This window comes from Calliphora vicina, chromosome 4, assembly GCF_958450345.1.
Source record: "Calliphora vicina chromosome 4, idCalVici1.1, whole genome shotgun sequence".
NCBI lineage: Eukaryota > Metazoa > Arthropoda > Insecta > Diptera > Calliphoridae > Calliphora > Calliphora vicina.
Genome location: NC_088783.1, coordinates 50,691,080 through 50,707,432, shown reverse-complemented (window position 1 = coordinate 50,707,432; position 16,353 = coordinate 50,691,080). Strand labels below are relative to the sequence as shown.

General features: G+C 31.9%; 1 non-coding gene across 1 annotated transcript; it reads left to right on the top strand.

The window, feature by feature from the left end:
* The first annotated feature begins 6,641 nt into the window (after positions 1-6,641).
* Positions 6,642-6,713, top strand: TRNAA-UGC (transfer RNA alanine (anticodon UGC)). Its single transcript has one exon. It is a non-coding gene; the product is annotated as a tRNA-Ala (tRNA).
* The last annotated feature ends 9,640 nt before the right edge of the window (positions 6,714-16,353 follow it).

Genomic DNA, 16,353 nt, shown 5'->3' with positions numbered 1-16,353 from the left:
ATTTACTAGTAGTATGGACGATATTAATGGAACTGCAGTATCAAGGTTAACTGAAGAATTAGGGGAATCTCTGATTGAACTGTAAAACGCTTAATAAACTTGCACAGACACTAGGCGATCCAATAATGCTGGCAGGACGAATTTACCTATTAAATTGCGTTGCGAGCAGATAAGACAAAGTATCAAATATTACAGGACATGCGGCTGAGTATTCCGTTCAACAACTATTGTAGATGTTTTCATAATGAGGGAGACACCTGTCTCTAGGATATGTTGATTCCAGTGATACTCCAATAGATATATAATCGAGAATAAGCCGGATAAACTCTACAAGCTCAAGACATTTGAAAGACTTTCGCTGGTCACACTGTATTAAGGTCTCATATTCAATATATTACTCACTTCTGGTCCATCTACCTATGCACAAAATCTGGCTTAAGCCAATACTTAAGTCGTCATCTACCAAACTGAAACTCTGCAAAACGAAAAAAAACACAGATTTTTTTCACTAAATTTATGCGAATGTTAAATATTTACGCCATGCACATGAGCATGCGCTAAGCACACAATTCAAATGTTATTTGTTGCTCTTTCAGCTGATGTTGCTGTTGTTGTCATAGCCGCTTAAGCCTTTTTTTTATTGTTGTCTTCTATTTTATATATAGAATATACATAAAAATCACGACCCTTGAAGCCAAAAATAAAGAAAAAAAAACAATCAAAAAAAATCGACAAGATGAAAAAAAAGTAAAGTTGACTTTTAATAGAAGGCGATTACTTTTCTATGGATTATTGTTAAAGTTGCAAGTCAAATGGAGGGGACAACAAAACAAATCGGCGCTGCATTTATAATGAGGCATGTTTATTGATATTGTTGTTGCTGATGTATGTAGCTGTTGTTGGGTGTTATGGTTGAACATGTTGTTGTTCAATTCCAGCCAATATGTTTTATACAAAATATTGCCTGTGTAAATGTTTAAATATGACTACAGTTTTTTCTTTGTTGTTCTTGCTGAATTTTTTTATTCCTTTGCTAAAATGTTTATTGAGATGTTTGGTTTTTGATACGATGACAACAGTTAAAAGTTAAGTGGAATTAACATGCAAGAAGTTATTTTTATTGAATTTTAATTTAAACGGGGGAAAAAAATTACTCTATTAGCTAAGAACGATTAGTCGTTGCTGTAATAAAATTGAAAGAAATATGTCTTGTTTTGACTAATTTGCAAGATATTTGTTAGATCAATGTGGGATTTAAAGGGTGGGAAATGTTTTCATTTTGAAGTATTTATTTTTTTAGCTTTTATGCAATGTATTGGCCACTGTTAGCTATGACCTTTTCCCATATTTCTGGCAACATATGGATTCCGTGCCAAAAGAACTGCACATCAAGGCCAAGAACGAATCAAGCAAATTTCGGATACTCTGTTCCAAAGTGAAGCGTATCCCAGAGAGAGCGTTCTGCTTCGATCGAATAGTAGTAGGCCGGGCAAGGCCTGGACTATAAGGTGGGTGAGACAAAACTTCCCAACCACTTCATTCTAAATAGTTTTTAACAGGTATTGCAACATGTGGTCGATCGTTGTCATAATGGCGTTTATCGACCAATGCTCGCTTCAAACGAATCAGTTGCATTCGGTACAGGTTCCCTGTAATGGTCTAGTCAGATTTCAGCAACTCGTAATAGATAGGACCCTTTTATTACCATCAAATATAAAGAATTACTTTAGCGCCAAGAATATTTGGCGTTGGTGTCCATTCGGCTGGTTGTCCTGGCTTTACATAAGATCTCTTACATTTCGGGTTATCGTAATAGATCCATTTTTCATCCATCAAAATCATCTTTCAATGTCTAAGGGCTTCCAATGGTATCCAATTTTTCTGCATTTGCATGCATCCCAGTGCTCCAAACGTTTTAAAATTGCAGCTTGAGTAACTCCCAATGATTTTGCAAGCTCTCGTTGAGTTGGACAACACTCTTCATGGAGTAGTGCCTCCAATTCTTGGTCTTCAAACTATTTTAGCTGGCCTGGGCGATCTTTGTCTTCCGTATCAAAATCAACACTTCTGAACCGAACAAACCATCACTTTCGCAACAAAACCAATGGAATCGGTGAGTAATCGGTATGTTTCAGCGGCACTTGTTTAAAATTAAAGAAGTAAAGCAAAACTTCCGGGCCTATAAAGATTCGTTGGTACAAAATTCCAAAGACAGATCTAGTTACTTTTTATCAAATGTCATCAGTACACAATTTGCAGGTTGTCAAAAGTGCTGACATTTTATTTAACGGAAATCTAATAGAATTTTCAGTATTATGGCAGCCTGATGACATTTAAAATTATTAAAAATGCAGCCGAAACAACAAGCAAACTGTGAATTTCTTATAGATTGTTAATAATCTGACTTTAAAGATTGTTTATTACCATTTATTTTTGATCGGTCCCACTGTGTTACATTGCTTTAACAAAACATGTAACAGAAAGTGTTAACATGTTTAACAATTTAACATGATCATGTGGTTTAACATTTTTAACTTAAAGTAACAAGATCAAATTTAGAATTTAACACCTTAACATATGCTATAGAAATATTAAGCTTCATCGATATTTGCAATTTAAATAGATATTATTTAATTTCTATAGTTTAACATTTTTATTAAAAGCAAGAATGCAGAGAATATTTTGGGGAGTTTGTAAATCATGCGATCACAAAATCAAGATCTAACATTTTTTAAACACTTTAGTGGAAATTATATGAAAGTTTTTGAATATAATTAACTAATGTTAACAAGAAATTGCAAAAATCATGAAAAGTAAATGTAAGTTATATAAAACAGTCGTCAAGCAGTTAGATTTTATTAAAATGTCCATTTGGTTGGAGAAGAATGACAGAAGAAGTCATGAGAATGTGAACGACTTTCCTGTTGAAAACCTCTAGAGGAGATCTAGATCGTATAAACACTGATGAATCTTGTACATGATACTCTCGATCATAAATCAAAACTCTGCCTAAAAAGCATCATACTGAAAATGTATAGGATGTTAAAAGTTAGCATTTCGTGCGCATTGACTAAAAATTAGATATTTTTTAAAATTTGTAGCTTTTATTTTGAAACATTTGTACCAAGAAGACCAAGAATATGAGCCAAAATAACTGTTCGTCTTTTGAGGCCAAGAACGAATCCAGTCAATATCGAATACTCTGTTCCAAAGTGAAGCGTATCGCAAGTGATCGAAGCAAAAGTAGACGGACGGGGCACGGTGTGGACTATAAAGCGGGTGAGGGAATTCTTCCCAACCATTTCATTCTAAATACTTCTTAACAAGTATTGCAACATGTTGCCGAGCGTTGTCATAATGAAATATTACAGTTTCATGTCCGGCCACATATTCTGATCTGGACAGATTTCAGCAGCTCACGATATATAGGACCCTTTTGTCTATGGTGTCAATTCGGCTGGTTGGCCGAGCTTCACATACGCTTTGCGTTATCGTAATGTATCCAATTTTCATTGAAAATAAGAATTCAGTGCAAAAATTATTTTCTTTTATAGCGTTCAAGCATTATTTCAGACATGCAAAATCGTCTTTCAATGTCTCTCGGCTTTAATTCGTATGGTGCCCATTTTCCCTGCTTATGAATGGTGAATCCTGCTGCAAAAGTTTTGAAATCGCTGCTTGAGTAGCTCACAATGATTTTGGAAGCTCTTGCTGAGTTTCACAACAATCACCATGGAGCAATGGCTCCAATTCTTCGTCTTTAAACTTTTTTAGCTGGCCTGGGCGATGTTTGTCTTCCGTGTCAAAATCACCACTTCTGAGAATAAATGACGTTGGATCTGATGTCTTCTATAATGAGCTCGGGTTTGAAATATATCTTCCAGATAATGCTATTGTCTTTAAGACCGAAATATTGGGGATCAATAATGATTGCAAAGTTTCAAGCGTCAGGAACATTCGAAAGAGCAGTGGCATCTGTATTAGGTGGAACTTAAGGTACTAAAAATTATTCCACGTCTTCTAATGTAGAGAGGATGCTCAAGAAATAGGATAGAACGTTTACCTATGCTTGTGCATATTCCAATGAGCAAACGTCTAAGCTAACCGTAGGGGGATCTGCTTTAAATGCAGTATTGCAATATCGCTTAGGATGATTATTAAAAGCTAAATATTACATACCTTCTTCAGAAGGTTGACGATAAATAGCGCAAAATTGTAATATGAAAATAGCCAGACACTATATTCAAAAGGATGACAATAGATGGCCCAACATGGAAATATGCAGTGTTTCCAGGAAATTTATACCTGCACTATACAACTTTTGAATGGAAACAGGCAGGGTTTGCATTCGGTAAGCATGCCATCAAACTGGGTTTTCCTTTCAACAGTTACAGTCGTAGCCGCTGGGATCCCGGAGAGGAGACAGGTTTGCAACTTCTCTATGAATAACCGTCTTTTCATTTATTAAGTTATAAATATACAGTGGTGGTCAAAACATATGCAACCAGCAACAGAATTTTACAAAAGTGGTTTAAACTAGTTTAAGATGTAAACAAAAATATTCATTTGCTTATAATATTTTTTAATTAATGCTTTAAAAATAAGAATATGAAATTTAATTCAGAATTTTTTGCATTGAAAAGAAAAAAAAAATAAAAAACTACGTATGGGTTGATATTTCATTGGCCAAAACATATGCAACTAATTGCTTTTAAAACATTTCTGTCTATAAAACTTAATATTTCGTGGCAAATCCTATATTTTCAATGACGGCCTTACATTGGCAAGGCAGTGAAGCTATCATGGAGGATGCAACGTAATGGTATGGGGGCAGTTTTTCTGTTGCTGGAGTTGTCCCATCGCTCTAAATTAATGAAATAATGGATGGATTTATCTATAGAGACATCTTGAAAAGAGTAATGCTTCCAAATGCTGTGGATAATATGCCTCTTCGATGAGTTATTCAGCACGATAACGACCCCAAGCATTCTTCACATGTTGTTAAATCGTGGTTAGCACAAGAAAGAGTTTCGGTAATGGAATGGCCACCACAATTACTAGATTTAAATCCCATTGAGAACATTTGGGAAATCGTTAATCAAAGAATCGACCCCGAAAATTGCACTAATTCAGATATTATGTTTCAAGGATTGGTAGATGCTTGGAACGCTATTCCTGCAAATTTTATTACCAATTTGATAGCTTCACTGCCTTGCCGATGTAAGGCCGTCATTGAAAATATAGGATTTGCCACGAAATATTAAGTTTTATAGACAGAAATGTTTTAAAAGCAATTAGTTGCATATGTTTTGACCAATGAAATATCAACCCAAACGTAGTTTTTTAATTTTTTTTTCTTTTCAATGCAAACAATTCTGAATTAAATTTCATATTCTTATTTTTAAAGCATAAATTAAAAAATATTATAAGCAAATGAATATTTTTGTTTACATCTTAAACTAGTTTAAACCACTTTTGTAAAATTCTGTTTCTGGTTGCATATGTTTTGACCACCACTGTATGTGTGAACATACAATGAACGATCTATCTGAGACAGTGCGACTTTATTGGATCATTTCAATATACTTATATGTTGATATAGTTCATGAACTCATTAAGAATTGTGGTCTTGTCTAGTCAGTCAGATTTATTGAAGTTTTGGTTACGGTACTATGGATTAAAATAAGTGAGAATATAGTGAAAATAATTAACTACAAAAGATCGTCGGTACTTGTATAAGATTTTATTTAGGGTGTAACATATTAGTGCTTTGGTACAGGGTCGATATACATAATTTTACTAATAATAGCGCTATCAATTGATTGATTATGTTACTTTTCATTTAATAAAATCGTAGACAAACTTTTATGCAAGAAGATCTTTTTAGATGATCATTACACAAGATTTTGTCATTATATGATCTAAATTCTAATTCATATTCCCAATTTAATTACAGAATTTAAATTTACTGTCCCAGCTCCACATTAAACAATTCTAAAAACCATTCCACATTAGTGCTTGTTTGAGTAAAATGCCTCAAAGCCAAAAATGTACTTCAACTTAAGGCACCCTAGAAATAAATCTCCAAAAAAAATAAAACACAGCAAGAAACAAAGAAACTGAAAAGGCGACATATTAAAATCATTCATATGAAGACAATTCATTCAACTTTTTCTTGTTCCCCAACTAAACAAAAAAATAGGATTTTCTTAAATACATGATGGTAAGAGTAAGAGCTCTAAATAAAAAGAAAGACAGGAACTAACTATCCTTTGGGGTATATGAAAAGATATTAAGAAACGGAAATTATAGTAGATGATGACAATGAGATGAGCAAAAATAAAAGTGATGAACGTTCGAGTGTTGAAATGTTTTTAATTGACAAAAAAAAAATTTGAAAACTCCAGTTTTTTCCCAATTTTTTTTTTGGTAAAATTTCATTTGCATTGAAAGTAATTTTGTTGATGTTTAAATTGCTGTGTAGTGTTTTGGTAAGTAGTAAAATGACTCATTAAAAACATTTTGGCCAACTCTTTTTTTTTTGGTAATTTTGTTCTTATCTTCATTATTGTTATTTTAATATAATGATCATTATTGTTGTGTTGGGTTTAAGAAACTCATTAGATGGCCATTTGATAAGAGGGGATGTAGCTCAGTGGTAGAGCGCTCGCTTTGCATGTGAGAGGCCCCGGGTTCAATCCCCGGCATCTCCAATTACTTTTTTGTATTATTTTGTTTTGTGGGTAAATAAGTAGTTAAATACGTATTAATTGTTAACAATTGTTTAGTAAGTATTGCAATACAGCCTAAAAGTATGTAATTAATAATCTGTATTAATTTTATTAGTATAAATTTTAGATGCACAGAGAAAACAGATTCGTGATAGCAACCGAATTTGTTGCCAATCGTACGATTCTACCTTACTGACTGAATTTTACAGTTGTGGCTAAAAAATTTTAAAAGTTTTATTGCTTCAAGCTAAATTTCTCTTTATGAACTGACTTTCTGTTGATAGAACCAAACAATGTGCAACCGAATCCTTCGATTAGGAACAAATTCGGTTGCTACGACGAATCTGTTTTGTCTGTGTGTAAATTGAATACTACCCTAGTCATATAGCGGAAACTCTCCTGTCAAAGACCTAACTCAGTTGTCAAAAACCCAAGTGGTGAGAATGTTATTTTTTTTTTCAAAAATTGTTTTTTTTTGTTATTTAAATATTTTTTTTAAATTGTTTAAATTTTTCAAAAATTTAAAAAAAAATTTTTTTTTATTTTTTTGTAAAAAAAAAATTCGGGTTAAAAAATATTTTTTCCGATTTTAACCCACAACTTACTATGGTCTTATATACGTCGCACAGTGGTATAAGAAAAAAAAGAGGGAAATAAATCTGTAACTTAACCCTTAGCCCGATTTGAATGAAATTTCACATGCGCAAAGAGGAAGTGTAGTTTAAGTTTTGAATATGGACATCATGAGTCCACCAGGAGCGGGACCAGGGGTCCCCAAAGTATTACACCTCGGGTATGGTCAATTTTAAAAATGATCCTATTTCTTCATTTGTGTTCCGATTCATCGTAGCTATCAATTATCTCTTAAAACTTAGGAGATATTCGCATTTGAAAATTAAATTTTCAACATTTTTACCCACCCTAATCCAGTTTTTTCGATGAACCCAAATTATTTCCGATTTTCTCCATCTTCTTTTATAGGATTAACAACAGATATATATATATCAAATAAAGAAAGAATTGTTTAAAAATCATGACTGAGTCCAATGTTACATGCATTTGAATTTAAAAAAATTAAAAAAGACGATTTTTTTGGGAAAAAAGTACATTTATTCTTTTTACGTTATCTAAACAATTTTTAAGAGGATGTATAATGAATTTGTACTTTTTGAAAGGCTAACTTTACATCAAATATTTTAAATGAAAAAAAAAAATTATAATTTTTGATACCAGGTCCACTCAAAAAAACGCATATTTTTTATGTAAAATTCAACTTTAGTGCAAAAATTCTCAAATCGCATAATCAATATTAAAATATAGTAACCCATTTTAGATGGCCCAATATGTTCTTAATTATTTTGTAAAGGGTTCCGATAACTCCGCCCCTGGTATGGATATTATAGCCAAAAAACGAAAATATCCCATTTTTGAAATTTTTCAATACTTTTTTTGGGAATTGCGGGTTTCCTGATTACAAATTTCAAAATTTGTTTTTATATTTCCATTTTCAATAAAAATGTCTATAAAAGTGTAAAATTTCATTAAAAAAATATTTATAAATAAAAATTTTATTTCAATTTGAAAAATTTGTATCTATGCAAAAACTCAATAAAAAGCATTTTTTGTCATATTTTTCAAAAAAGTATTCCATTAATTTTTAAATTGTCAAAAGTTATATACATTATTGAAAAGTAGACAAAATCCTCTATGCATTGATATATAACATGTCTACCTTATATTTTTTACGTGGCAAATTAATTAGGGAAAACTTAACAACTCGCAGAGAATATATATACCTAACGTTAACCCTTAAATCGTGAAGGTCATAGGTCAAATTTCTCAATATTTGGAATTTCTCTTGAAAAGATTTTGAAATGTTGGAAATGTTTTATATTTTTGGGCCGATTGATGAAATTTAACAAAAATATTTACAAAAACAGCAGAAAAAGTAAAATTAACCCTATATAGCACTCGGGGTTAAAATGACCCCAAACTTCTAAAACAATAAAAAATTATGATTTTAAAAGTTTGGGGTCATTTTAACCCCAAGTGCCATTAAGGGTTAATTTCCATTCTTGTGCTGTTATTATAAATACTGGAGTTTATGTTATATTTTTCTTAAGTTTCATTAAAATCGGCCCAAAAGTATATAATATTTCGCTATCTCTCCATGAACAATTCCAAATATTTGAAAATTTTACATTTGACCTTCACGATTTAAGGGTTAACGTTTTCCGATTTTAGTAAAAGTTTCAGAGAATATTTAGAATTATCTGGACTATAATATTCTGACTAGGTTTTACTTAAAGTTCTTAAGAGTGAGGAAATAGAGCTCATTCGCCAAAAAATGGCTTTTCTCGAAAATTTCAAAATTTAAATCGCAGGTACGGAAAAACTATAAGAGATATTTTCATAATTTTTATTCCCTATTATATTCTTAATAAAGCCCAATGAGATTATCAAAAAATTCTGAAATTTGTTTAACAAAATTTTTAAAAATTTGAAATTGGAGTTTTGAAACTGCGTTTAAAAAATTTAATTTTTTTGGTCATACCTGCGAATAGGTTAACGGTATCCTACAAAGACAAAAACTCATATACAAGTAAATATGGACATATCTTAAGTAAAAATGAACTTTTAGTTTAATATTTATCAAAATATGTTAATTTTGTTCCTACCTTTCTTGTTCTAGTTGCCTGAGACACGTTAATGGCCTGGCGAATTTTTAATAACTTTAACATTTTTTGACCAATTTCTGTTTTTTATGTCTCATTAGAACAACAATTACGTACACATTTCGATTCTTTTAAATTAAATTGCAAAAGTAATTTTTTAATGGCAAAATTTTTACAAAAACTGAAAAAAATGCATTTTTTCCCCTTGTAAATGCATCTCAAAACTTCAGAGGGCTTGCGGCACGTCTTAACCCCAACCGATTTACCTAAAATTTTTTCAGGATGATTTTTTTACTAATGTTCACCAAACTGGAGGGTGAGAATGGCCAAAATCCAACTTTCGTTTATTAAGGGCCACCCTAACATACATACATTATTCTTTAATCAATTTGTGAGAAAATAAAATTTTATACTATCAATAACATATTCCTAAAAATATATGTAGTTTAACACGATCGAAGACGTCTTAAAAGAAAAGCGCAACCAATTATTGTTGTCGTTTATGACAATTCGAATCGTAAAAATCAGCAAACATCAGAAATACTTTCCGAGTTCATTGCATTGGAAAATGAAAACACATCTAACGCAACATTCTTGGATAATAATAAAGTTATTAAATATCACTTCAAGAAAAAATTGCTCGATGGTCCATTGAACATGGAATAATATATGCAGCAGCAAATGATTTGCTTAAAATTATGAATAAACCCATTGATACTATTAAGGTGCCAAAACACATTCGCACTTTAAGAAACACACCAGCAAGGATACCAAAATTGAGCATGGGGGGAGGAGAATATATGCATTACGGCCTGAATTATAACATTGATGGCTTACCCCTCAACTTTGGCTACTCCTTGTGAATATACAGAACACGCATTTTGTTTCACTAATAGGAGTTTATGAGGGAAACAGTAAACCCATCGGTAATAATCATTTTCTTGTTAAATTAAGTACTATTATTTGCGATGCCCCTGCGAGGTCTTATGTGTTAGGAATAAAGGGTCACACAGGTTATTATTAGTTAAATGTTACCAAGAAGGTGGATAATATAACGGGTTTTAAGCTCTAACGGGTTTATATCCACGAAATTGCTCATATATTAATCGAAATCCAATCATTTTAGAAAATTTTTAATATCGAAAGAGGTATAGTTTATCGATAAAAATTAGATTCAGAATAATAAACGATTTTCGACTCTATATCGCTCTGCACTTTACATAGGAAAACACGCACATTCTCGACATTATATCGAAATCTATATCGATACAATTTTACGAAAAAATTATTAATTTTCGATATAACTTCGAATCATTTTGCATACTGGGTAGATATCCATATTGTCTATATTAATGACTTACTAATCCAGATATAGGTAAAAAATCGAGGTTGTCCTGGTTTTTTCCTCATATCTCATATTTGTGGACCGATTTTGCTGATTTTAAATAGGAAACTTTTCGAAAACATGTCTGACAGAATTATTGAAGATTTGAATCCCGAAGATATCGGCTATCTATAAGGATCCAGAATATATATACTTTATAGGGTCGGAAAATTATATTGTTGAAATAACAAACGGATTGACAAATTTATACCTTCTCACGAAGATGAAGGTTATAAAAACTATGTGATAAAAAAACAACACTTGCTTATGTGACTTTTTTGAGATTTTTCTAGTTTCCGTTCTATGTGTATTTCTCTACGACCCTAGTACAATAATTAACTAAATGTTTGTGCTGAAAAAATTAAATAATGCAGATTTGTTCTCAATACATCATTATAATGTATTGAAATTTTAATTTTTTCAAAAAGACATGTGCAAATAATTTCTCCTTATTAATATTATTAATATCTTTCGGATCGCACAAAGATATTTAAATTTGAAACATCCCTCAGTAAAATAATTAATTTCCATTGTGATATATTTATTATACTAGTAGTCATAGTCCTTTTTTGTTTAAACAATTTGTATCTATTGATTTATTAATTGTTTTCACTCAAGCTTCATTAACTTTATGAAAGTAAATCTTTTGTTTAAAAACTGAACGGTCATAAAAATTAATAAAAAAAAACTCTAATAAATTTAAAATGTAAAAAAATCTGAACAAACAAAACATGAATTCATTATACAGTTTTTTTTGTTTTAAATCTAATATTTCCAATCCAGGTATTCCCTTTAATAAAACATCTTCTAAAATGTTAACCAGTTTTACAAATGAGAACATTGACTCAATTAACCGCAGATGATGTCAAACTTAATGACTTTATATGTTTTAATGCAGAAAATTAGGAGTATAAGGAGGCTATACGAGGCGGTATATAAACATTTGTGTTAAGTCAAGCAGCAAAACTAGATCAAAACTAATTTTAGAATAAGGTGGTTAGTTTATTAACCACCATGGCGGTTGGCATTAAAAATAGTTATGATAACAGTTTTGTAGTGTATCCATTTGTTTGAGTAGCTCCCAATGATTTTGCAAGCTCTTCATGAATTTTACAACAATCTTCATGGAGTAATGCCTCCATTTCTTGGTCTTCAAACTTTTTTGACTGGTCTGGGCGATCTTTGTCGATCACCACTTCCGAGCCGAAAAAGCCATCTCTCGCACGTTGAAACTGATGAAACACATTCAAAAGATACGCTATCTATTGTAAATCCCTTATTATAATTATTGTGGTCTAGCCAGACGTATGTGGTCCAGTCAGATATATTTTAATCAAGTAGTCAGATAAGTTTGAAATACCCATGAATCTAACTAACTTCTGTTCTCACTAACTGATATTACCATCTAAATTTAGTATAGTGCGCTCTTAGACTGAAATTCCCATCAATTTTGAAAACAATAGTAACAGTATGTTAATGAGTGGAAACTAAAAGAAATGCCAAATAAAATATATGAATAATTTATATGATATGACGTCTTGATATTGATTCTGGGGGGATATTTCCAATGTTTTTTTTTGTTATTATTATTTATTAATATTTTGTAACGGAGTGCTAATTTGACATTAAACTTAAAGTTCAAGTGGATAAGATAAGCAAAATAAATTAACATGATCTTAAAAAAAATAAACAAAATTAATAAATAAATAAATAGTGGTAAATATTTGTGTTTGCTTAAGGTGTAAATTGATGCGTTAAAACAAATATGTATGACTGCTTAAACATGTAACAAATTGTGTTAAAAAAGACATTTTAATTAAAATGTCGTTAAGGCGAATTGAGATGATTGACCGCAGCGAATTTAGATGATACGCTATACTGTCTATGTAGAAAATACTATGACAAGCCTTTAGATAATTTTTTTGTAGACTATTTCGTATAAATTTGATGAAATATTAATTTGCAGTAAGTTTTTCCAATATCCACATCCAGGTTTAATTAAGTGACTGCAATTTCTTATATGTAGTATCAATATATAAACTCAAAATTATTTTTAATAGGGCAATGATTATAAAAGGATTCCTCAAAAATTCTTGAAGGGTATTTACTATTCAGTATAGCCTTTTGTGATAAACCATAAACTGACCTACACTTGCAATAAATCTTTGCCGAATTTAAAAGCAGTTATTTTGTTTTTATTTAATTTGTTAAACTGGTATTAAGACCTCAACAAATATTGTCAAATATATTTTTACTCAAACGTTAATAAGATTTTAATTATCATGTCATAACGAAGCAAATAAGTCGTATATAAAAGTAACAAGTAACTGCAAGCAGCAACAATTAATTACAGACGTCTGATATTATAAAAATCGTTAACCCTGCAAAGGAGAAGTGATCTAAATGGACAACTTGACAGAGCATGTAGAATCTATAGATTTTTTTAAAATAAATGCATTTGATGATAATTGCTTATCTCTGTCAAGTGTTAGCGCGAAGTTTTGCTTAAAATCTTCAATTTGAAAAAAGTGCCGCTAAAGTGTTCCATCGGTTTCAACGTTCAAGAGATGGAGTGGTCGGTTTAAAATTGGTGATTTTGACACGGAAGACAAAGATCGCCCGGGTCAGCCAAACAAATTGAAGACCAAGAATTCGAGACATTACTCCATGAAGATTGTTGCCGAACTCAACAAGAGTTTGCAAAACCATTGGGAGATATTCAGGCAGTAATTTCCAAACGTTTGCGAGCAGGATTCATCCAAAAACAGGAAAATTGGGAAAATATGACATGAAGCCGAGAGACCTTGAAAGATGGTTTTGCATTGAATCACAACTATTGATGAAAAATGGATAGATTACAATAACCCGAAGCGTAGGAGATCGTATGTGAAGTCCCACCAGCCCATTCGACACCAAAGCCAAATATACATGGCGCTAAGGTAATTCTGTGTATTTGGTGGAAGAAAAAGGTTCATATCTATTATGAGCTGCAGAAATCTGATCGAAAATGTCCAATTTTCTTCAAAAATGTCCAATTTTGTACCAACGATCGATCAAAGTTCCGCTGAAACACACCGATTTTTCATCAAATCGATGGTGGATGTGTTCCATCGGTTTCAACGTACGAGAAATGGTTTGTGCTATTGAGAAGAGGTGATTTTGACACGGAAGACAAAGATCGCAAAATGCAAAGTTTAAAGACTAAGATTTGGAAGCATTATTCCATGAAGATTGTTGCCGAATTCAACAAGGTCTTGCAAAATCATTGGGAGCTACTCAAGCAACAATTTGAAAACATTTGCGTGCAGCAGTATTCATCCAAAAAAACAGGGAAATAACGAACCATACGTTTTGAAGCCGAGAGACCTTAAAAGACAATTTAGCATGTCCGAAGTGATGCTTGAACGCTATCAAAGAAAATAATTTTTGCACCTAATCATTACTTGCTATGAAAAATGGATCCATTACGTAAGATATCGTATGTGAAGCCCCGCCAACCAGATCAATCAACACCAAATCCATATATCAATGGCGCTAAGGTAATGCTCTGTATTTGGTATGAGCTGCATCACAGGGAATCTGTACCGAATGCAACTGATTCGCTTGAAGCTAGCATTGACCGAAAAATGCAGAGAATATGCGGCCAGACATGAAACCGTAATATTCCATCATCACAACGCTTGGCCACATGTTGTCCAGACCTTGCCCCGTCCGACTACTATTTGTTTCGATCGCTGCAAAACGCTCTATCTCTCTGGGATACTCTTCACTTTGGAACAGAGTATCCGATATTGGTCTCAATCCATATGTTCCCAGAAAGATGGGAAAAGGTCATAGCTTCTTTGAATAAATTTATATTGTAAAATGTTTCAAAATAAAAGCTAAAAATTTGAAAAAATCCCGCATTTTTATGGCATACACCCAATAATATTAAAAAAAACAAGTGTTTTTGGGTTAGTTCCGTGACCAGTCACAGATTCACTACAAATTGTCAATTTAACCCTCTAGGACATTGGTGTATTAAAGTGACAGGTCCCTTTCAGAACTAGAACAAATCCCTACAGCGAGGAACAGATCACTGAACCGTTTAGTAAAAGTTGTCTTCTCTCCAGTTATAGGAGTTATAACGAACTCATAGGGATCACTGAATTATGTTCATTAGAGGTTTTTCAATATCAGATTTTAATATTTAAAATACTAAAATGTTATAAGTAGTTACATATACTTATTATGTAACAAAACTATCTATTCCTGTTATTTAATTTCTTTCACTTCACTTTCATTTTTCTTTAAAGCTAAACCCATAAACTAGGTTGACTTTAAATATTAAAACATCAACATCAAAACAGCTGAAAAATATGTGTCAAAATGACATAAAATGTCATCTTTAAATTAAAATGCAAATATACTAGTATTTCTTGCCCACTTTTTGTTTTACTATTTGCCATAAACGTTTACCGCATTTAGTAAAACATTAAGAAAAAAAAAACGCATTCCATTATGTTAATTTTTATGTTCGTGTCTATTTTTCTTTTCGAAATCTTGCATATTTAAAAATAATATATATAAAGTATAAATATTTATGTATTCGTCTTCATTTATACGAACGCACTTCAGAGGTAAATGACTTTTATGGCAAAAAAAAAGTATTAAACGCGTAAGAAAATTAAATAAAAACTACATATTTGAACTTTAATTTTATCACTTTAAAAGATATTTGGGTGATGGCCCCGTCAAATGCAGGCCAGTAAACATGTGCTTTAAGACTACAAGTTGGGGGAAGTATGTTTTAAAGAATGTCAGGGAAATACATTTGAAGATAAAAAAGGAAATAGATATTTGAAGATTTCACGTGCAAACAAAACGTTTAATTCTGCATCATTTTATATGAAAACAAGTAAGCAAGTATGATCGGTCAAGCCCGACCATATAATACCCTACACTAAGTAAAAGAGCAAAAACATTTTTCTTTTAAAATTTCAATAATTTATATTTTTGAGTGATATTCGGTAGTGGGCCTTATATGGGGGCTATGACTAATTATGGACCGATCACCATGAAATTAGGTCGTGTTTGTGTCCACATGAAAGTTTACTATGTTGAATTTTGTGAGTATACCCACATTTTTAAGCGATTTATGCACGTTAAAGTGATTTTCGGAAGCGGGTCTATAAGGGAGCCATGACTAATTATAGACCGATCGTAACAAAATTTGGTGACATGAATTTTGTATATTTAAAACTTATTTAGAGCGCAATTTGTGGAGATACATATATAAATTAAACATTTATGACCGATAAATGTCCAATTTCGGGATTACATTTGTATGGGGGCTAGGTGAAATAATGGACCTATTTTAGCCAGTTTCAATAGGCTTGGTCCTCGAGCCTATAATATGTCCCAAATTTCATCGAAATATCTTCAAAATTGCGACCTGTACTCTGCGCACAAGGTTTACATGGACAGCCAGCCAGCCTGGCTGGCTGTCCGACCATTATAGGTCGGACCTACTATGTTAAATACGTCGTTGCAAAGGTCTTTGAAATATCTATCATTAGATATC